Genomic DNA, 839 nt, shown 5'->3' on the forward strand with positions numbered 1-839 from the left:
TCCATTTGATCCAGAACTTGAGCAAAATTTAAGGAGGAAACGCAGGCTGCGAACTTTGCAGAGGGTTCCTCCTTTGCAGGTAACTTTTCTACAATCTTTAACTTCTGGAGACCTGCACAGCAAAGAAAAAATGGCATTTGTAATTCCAGAAGCTGGTCTGCCCCTGGGTGATTCATTGACAGCCCATACCACAAATATACCAAGTTGCATTACTTATCCAGCAGTGGAGGAAGGGTCTACATTTGAAATAAAGCAACACATGTTGAATATTCTACCTACGTTTCATGGGTTATCATCTGATGATCCTAACATGCACATTGCAGAATTTTTAATGGGGTGCAAAAATATTTTGGTGAGGGGATTTTCAGCCGAATCTATTAAGCTCCGTTTATTTCCTTACACTTTGAAATATCAAGCAAGGAGATGGCTCCTCACACTCCCATCTGGAAACATTAGTACTTGGGCTTAACTTAGTGAAATTTTTTTAAACAAGTATTATCCAGCTTCTAAGACTCTTGACATGAGAACTCAAATTTTATCTTTTGCCCAAAAACCAAATGAAGAGTGTTCATGAGGCGTGGGAGCGGTTCAAAGAGTTGATTAGAAAATGTCTACATCCGGGTATTAACACTACTGATCAAATGCATATATTTTTCAGAAGGTTGAATATGACTACAAAAACTCTTGTCAACGCTTCATGCGGAGGTTCGTACAAAGATAAAAATGCACAAGAGGCTTGTTTGTTATTTGAAAAAATGGCAGCAGATACACAGCAGTGGGCAGTTGAGCAGCCACAATCTAGGTCTGTTTTTTAGATGTCTAACGGTTCTCCATATGTT

The 839-nt window shown here is 39.1% G+C and overlaps 1 pseudogene; it reads right to left on the minus strand.

Annotated features, from left to right (window-relative positions):
• Positions 1 to 517: 517 nt before the first annotated feature.
• On the minus strand, positions 518 to 623 carry LOC126620554 (small nucleolar RNA R71; annotated as a pseudogene).
• Between the last annotated feature and the right edge of the window lie 216 nt (positions 624 to 839).

Source organism: Malus sylvestris, chromosome 4 (assembly GCF_916048215.2).
Source record: "Malus sylvestris chromosome 4, drMalSylv7.2, whole genome shotgun sequence".
NCBI lineage: Eukaryota > Viridiplantae > Streptophyta > Magnoliopsida > Rosales > Rosaceae > Malus > Malus sylvestris.